Raw genomic sequence first — 6,093 nt, 5'->3', positions numbered from 1 at the left:
CATGAAACATATATAACAACACCACACGTACATACATACACAACACATATACATACACGGAGGAGGAAGCAAATTACATCCATAGACAGTTAAAAATCTGCTTTAAAATACCCCAATTGTAAAAACCCAATAAAATTAATATTTAAGAACAATTTAAAAAACAGTTTGGAGGAATGGGAAAATTACGATTGCGATTGAGCCAGGCCGGATAATTGAAAGAGGTGGGTCTTCAGCTGTACACGGAAGGAGCGGAGATCGGAAGTAATCCTGATGTCACGGGGGAGGTCATTCCATAGGGCTGGGCCCATCACAGAGAAGGCTCTGCTTCTGGGTGTCGCCCCCCGGCACTGTTTGGCGGACGGCACCCGGAGAAGTCCCTCTCTGTGTGAGCGAATTGGTCGTAGGGATGTGTGGGGCAGGATGCGATCCTGCATATAACTAGGCCCTGTGCCATGGAGCGCTTTAAAGATCATAATCAAAACCTTGAAACGCACTCGGTAGACCACAGGCAGCCAGTGCAGCTCGCGCAGGAGAGGTGTTACAGGGGAGTATCTAGTCCTCCCCATAATCACCCGCGCGGCCGCGTTCTGGACCAACTGTAGTCTCCGAGTGCATCTCAAGGGAAGCCCCATGTAGAGAGCATTGCAGTAATCCAGGCGAGACGTCACTAGCGCATGGGTGACTGTGCGTAGGGCATCCCGGTCCAATAAGGGGCGCAATTGGCGCATCAGGCGAACCTGATGGAACGCCCCCCTTGCCACGGCTGTTACATGGTTATCCATGGACAGCCGGGTATCCAGGAGGACGCCCAAATTGCGCACCTGTTCCATGGGGGCTAGTTGGACGCCCCCGATGGCCAGAGATGGAAGCACCTGGTTGAACCGGGAGGCCGGAAGCCACAGCCACTCCGTCTTGGAAGGGTTGAGTTTTAGTCGGTTGCCATCCATCCAGACCCGTACGGCCTCCAGACACCGGGACATCATTTCGACGGCCTCATTGGGGTGGTTCGGAGTGGAAATGTATAGCTGAGTATCATCAGCATACAGATGATATCCCACTCCAAAACCACGGATGATCTCGCCCAGCGGTTTCATATATGTGTTGAACAGGAGAGGCGAGAGCACCGATCCCTGTGGCACTCCACATGTGAGTGGCCTCCGGGTCGAACTCTGCTCCCCTGTCAACACACGTTGCGTCCGACCAGAGAGGTAGGAGCCAAACCACCGTAAAACGGTGCCTCTGACTCCCAGCCCCTCTAGCCGGTGCAACAGGATACCATGGTCGATGGTATCGAACGCCGCCGAGAGATCTAATAGGACCAGGATAGAGGAACAGCCCCTATCTCTGGCCCTCCAGAGATCATCAACCAATGCGACCAAGGCCGTCTCCGTGCTGTGCCCGGGTCGGAAGCCGGACTGGCGCGGGTCTAGATAATCATTTTCCTCCAGGTGACGTGGGAACTGCTGTGCTACCACACTCTCTACAACCTTCGCTAAAAAAGGAAGGTTGGAGACTGGACGATAATTGACTAGGTCCGTTGGGTCCAGGGAAGGCTTCTTGAGCAGGGGCCTCACCACCGCCTCTTTCAAGGCGGCCGGTAGAGACCCCTCACCCAACGAGGCGTTCACCAGGCCCAGGAGCCAGTCACGCGTAACCTCCCAGGATGCCAGTACAAGCCAGGAGGGACACGGGTCCAATAAACATGTGGTAGGTCGCAGACGTCCACGCAACCTGTCCAAATCCTCGATGGCAACCGAGTCAAACTCCTCCCAAAGCGGTCCCTCAAGACTCGCAACGGGCGTCTCTACTGAACCACTGAAAGGGGTCCATCCCATCCGGATTTGAGCGACTTTGTCCTGTAGATAATTTCCAAACTCCTCTGCTCTGCCCTGTAGAGGGGCTTCCCGTGGTCTCTCAAACAAGAGGGAACGGGTCACCCGAAACAGGGCGGCAGGGCGGTTATCTGCAGACGCAATAAGAGCAGCGCAATGTTGACGTTTGGCCGCTCTTAGTGCCACAAGGTACGTCTTCAAATAGGCTCGTGCCTGTGCTCGGTCAAATTCGGAACGGGAGGATCTCCAACGACTCTCTAGGCGTCTCTTGTGGCGTTTCATCACCCTTAGCTCCTCGGTAAACCAAGGTGCCAGGGTGGTTCTTCGCCGCAGGAGAGGCCGCAAAGGCGCCACCCGGTCTAGGGCCCCAGTAGCCGCACTATTCCATGCGACTACCAGGTCCTCTACTCGGGGGCGGGTCAGGTCCACAGGAGGTGGCCCAAGTTCCGTCTGGAACCTATCCAGACGGAATGGATTATGGATGGATGTTGTGATAAGTCAAGAAAGTGGAGATGTTTGTTTTTTCCTGTTATGTATTTTTTCATTTTTTGAAGTCTGTGAGTTTCTTGTTTTTCTTTCTCTCTTTTCTTTTTGCTTCAGCCTTCCCCAGCCGCCAACCCCCCCCCCCCACTCTGGATTTTTTAAGATTGGCTATTACAGGTAGTCCTCAACTAAGGACCACAATCGAGTCCAAAATTTCTGCTGCTGAGTGAGGCAAATTTTGCACCATTTTATGACTTTCCTTGCCACAGTTGTTAAGTGAATAACTGCAATTCTTAAGTTAGTAACAGGGTTGTTAAGTGAATCTGGCTTCCCCATTGACTCTGCTTGTCAGAAGATTGCAAAAGGGGGTCACATGAGCCCAGGACACTGCGACCGTCATAAATAGGAACCAGTTACCCAGCATTGATTTTGGTCACGTGACCATATAGCCGCTGCCAGGGTCTTAAGTGTGAAAAACAAGTAATTTTTTTCTTTGACATTGTAACTTTGAACTAAATGAATTGTCGTAAGTCGAGGACTACCTGCACTGTCTCTGTCTCTTGTCTGTCTCCATGCCTTCATTGGAGGCCACAAAGAGGAAGAAGAGGTGGAAAAGAGGAGACGCAAGGCAAGGCTTCCCCAGGAGACGCCTCTTTTCTTCAGTTTACTTTTTGCGATCTCTCCATCCACTCCTCAAATTCCGTCCTTTGCATCTGCACCAAGAGTTCACGGAGTGTCTCGGCATGTACAGAGTGCAAAGCCTGCCGGTTTCAGAGGGCCACTTTACAAAGGTACCATTTTTTAAGGCTGCCTTCTAAAATCTTAATTTGTCTTCTATTGGAACTGCTTGATGGAAACAGCAAATAGATAGACCTCGACTTAGTACCACAGTTGAGACCAGAATTTTGGTTGTTAAGTGAGTGGTGCCTAATTTTACAACCTTTTTGGCCATGATTGTTAAGCAAATCACTGCATGCAGTCATTACGTGAATCAGACCTCCATTGACTTTGCTTGCTGGAAGCCAGCTGGGAAGGTCGCAAGTGGCGTTCGGGGGACCCCGGGACTCCCCAACTCTTGTAGATACACAGAGATTGCCCTGAGCCCAAATTTGTAACCCGTGGCGGTGGGGATGTTCCGTTGGTTGTAAGTGCAAGGACTGGTTCTACGTCACTTTTTTCAGTGCGGTTATAACTTTGAACAGTCACTAAAAGAAAGGTTGTAAGTCAGGGACGGTCTTTATTCCTAGGAGGGAAAAGGTGGGGTTACAGGTTCATGGCGTCAGATGAGAGGCTCCCTGATGGGATGGAGAAAGAAGCTCAAAGCAATTTTAAGGGAAAAGGCGAATGATCCCATTGATGGCAACAGAGAGGTGGAGCTCAGAAAGGGGTTAGGCCAGGTGGGAGGGGAGCCCCTTCTCCCTCGGAGCCCTGCTTAAAACGGGAGAGGAAGACTGTGAATCCAGAAGCTTTTATCTATGGATCCTGTTTGAAAAAAAACATTGCTATGTAAAGGAGAGTGAAAAACCTCCACTCTGAACACAACACACCAAAAGTTCCACTTAAGTTGAAGCCGAAATTCAGCTTTTAAGAACATGAACAGTTGCCTTATAACTCTTGATTTACAAGATTTTGTTTTCCCTAAATCCAAGGGAGATTTTGTTCGTAAATAGTGATTCAACATGTTGACTCATGGTTGTGTGCCAATAATTCCTGAGCATGGACAAAGTGCAGAGCATGTTCCATTTCCTTGTTGGGACCAGCTGTGTACTGGGAATTATGGAAAACTTCAGATGGCCCCAGAGATTGTTATTTACTTGACTTTTCCACCTTTTTCCAGCCTTGAAATTTGTCTTTCCATAAATTATAAAGAACAGAGAGAAATTAGTTCTCTTAGTTTTTTTACTTGAATAAACAATCATAACTACATTTTTAATTATTTTTACACTCCGTTATTCTTATTGCTTTTCTCTTCTACACACACACACACACACGATACAATGGAATATTTCTTTTATTCAGTAACTTGTTTATATCTGGCCTCAGAGCTCTAGTAAAAATATTTGAATTTGAAAGAAAAATTCAGAATTTCTATCTATATATTTCTGTTCTGTTCTTCTTTAATATCATTTTTTCCTCTGAGGAATTCCACCTTCATCCCATCTTGTTTTTGAACCCTGCAACTCAGATATTGATTCTCCTTTCTGGCTGGTCCATCTGCTCATCTGAAATATCAAGGCCAAAATAAAATTAGCCCCTTTAGGGTTTTTTACTTGAATTATCAGTCTTGTTTAAAATTAAAGCTATTTAAAAATACCTGGTATTTTGTTTGCTATCCTTAGGCTTACATTTGAATTAATTAAAAAGTTCCCTTTTGGAATATTAACTAATTCAGTTTAGCTTGGATTTAATCTAGTTATCAGGCCATAAGTGACTCCCACAAGGAAAACTTTGATGGAGGTAAGAAATGTGACAGAAAAAGAGACACCTCGGGGCTATTGAAAGTACATCTTTCCAAGAAGAAAGTGCAGCACACTGTTGGAAGAAATGTCCAACTGGGTTCAGTTCCAAGTGGGGAGAAAGACACTGGAAACATGGAGGCTGATTGGAAAGATGGTTTATTGATGAACAGGGTCAAATGGGTTTGAAGTCCTGGGCAGCTGACCACATGGAGGAGAGAGGGAGAGGGGTATTTATACCCTCTCTTGGGCCTTGCCCTTGAGCTTCCTGTTCCTGTGCAAGAAATGTATTTTATTGGCTGCTGTCAGACTCCCATGAGGCTAAAACTAACTTTGTAGGCGGTCTAACAATTAAATAACAATAACAACAACAATAATAAAATATCTTTAAAATGGAAAAATAAAAGATGACAACCAAATTAATTCAAACACTTACTAACCCTCGCATTATAGACCACGGAAGAACATCTGACATCCTTTGTTCATCAATTGAGATGATGTTGGGGTAGATGGGTTCAGGTATGTTCGGTTCCACCGTGATGATATCAGCCTCCACATCTTCATTTCGTTGTTCTAGCGACACTTGCAAGGATTTTTTTTCTGGGGTTGAAGAAGAAAAAAAGAATAAAATATAACTGCCTGGTACATTGGTTTCTTAACAATGATAATGAAGCTTATTCTTAATGGAGGCTCCAGATTTTCAAAATTGGGGGTTGGACTAGAAGACCTCCAAGATCCCTTCCAGCTCTGGGGGATTCTATCCTTTCTCCTGTTAGTTTCACCAACATTTTGGGGGGGGGGGGCTTTCAGTGCCCCAGGGCTCCCCAGGTTGTGGTGATGATACTCCCTTTAACAAAAGTAACTTACTTGCAATGGTGATAAAAAATGCAGAGGCCAACGAAGACACAGACCCCAAGGACAAACAAAGGTTGCCTTCCAGGGGTCTCCAAGGACCTTCTGGGGTCTTTCCCTGGATGGCCACAACAGCTCATTAGGATCCATTTCTGAAAGAGAAAAGGGAATGGAAGATGTTTTAACAAATATTTAATGGGAACATCTAAGGCCCGATTAAGACATTGATTTTCAGTGTGGAAATCAGGCCTTATTCCAGCATTTTTATTCCCTGAGATAAAGAACGGGTTAAAGAGGGTTCAGTCTGGGATAAGTAGGGATGGGATGGATAGAAAGTCCTTCTATTATCCCCCAAAATAGCAGGTCAAAAAGGATGAGGCTTTTAACTATATTGACCTTCTACTTGGGGTGTTTATGTCCTGAAGCATTACACAGAGTCGTTTTTCTTCCCCTTCTTCATTTATGCTCAT

At 46.4% G+C, this 6,093-nt stretch overlaps 1 long non-coding RNA gene across 1 annotated transcript; it reads right to left on the bottom strand.

The window, feature by feature from the left end:
* Nucleotides 1-4,332: 4,332 nt before the first annotated feature.
* Nucleotides 4,333-5,768, bottom strand: LOC309393682. The gene is made up of 3 exons (XR_014175634.1): nt 5,639-5,768; nt 5,212-5,371; nt 4,333-4,537 (listed from the first exon to the last, which is right to left on the bottom strand). It is a non-coding gene; the product is annotated as an uncharacterized lncRNA (long non-coding RNA).
* Between the last annotated feature and the right edge of the window lie 325 nt (nt 5,769-6,093).

The sequence above is a fragment of the Natrix helvetica genome, assembly GCF_964273705.1.
Source record: "Natrix helvetica genome assembly, chromosome: 5".
In the NCBI taxonomy this organism is placed as follows: domain Eukaryota; kingdom Metazoa; phylum Chordata; class Lepidosauria; order Squamata; family Natricidae; genus Natrix; species Natrix helvetica.
This window is presented reverse-complemented; position numbering and strand designations above follow the sequence as displayed.